The sequence below is a fragment of the Phyllobates terribilis genome, unplaced genomic scaffold (genome assembly GCF_046119375.1).
Source record: "Phyllobates terribilis strain yellow unplaced genomic scaffold, ASM4611937v1 Scaffold_2__4_contigs__length_985480577, whole genome shotgun sequence".
Lineage (NCBI taxonomy): Eukaryota > Metazoa > Chordata > Amphibia > Anura > Dendrobatidae > Phyllobates > Phyllobates terribilis.
The window spans coordinates 584,865,200-584,865,678 of NW_027362762.1; positions in this window are offsets into that span (position 1 = coordinate 584,865,200).

Genomic DNA, 479 nt, shown 5'->3' on the forward strand with positions numbered 1-479 from the left:
TTTTGGCTTCTGTGTCCTTGTAGCCTGAATGAATGAGATGTTGCTCTTCCCAACATTACATTAATTGCTTTTGTTTTCACCCTCTTCAGTGTGTGTGTGTGTGTGTGTGTGTGTGTGCTTTTTTTTTTTTTAATTTTTTAACAGGTGTAGTTTTGACCCCTTAGTGGCCGGACCAATTTTTTGAAATCTGACTAGTGTCACTTAATGTAGTTTTAACTCTGGAATGCTTCAACATATCCCATTGATTGAGACTGTTTTTTTTTTTTTTTTTGTTTGAGACACATGAAACTTAATAATAATGGTTATGTTTTGCATTTATAAAAATACCAGAAATGTGACCATGTTTTAAAAAGTGCAATTTTCAAACTTTGACCGACTATCCCTTTAATCCCAATAGTCATACCACACAAACATTAGTAAATAACATTTCTCTCATATCTGCTTTATTTTGTTAGCATTTTAGAAGGTTTAAAAATATA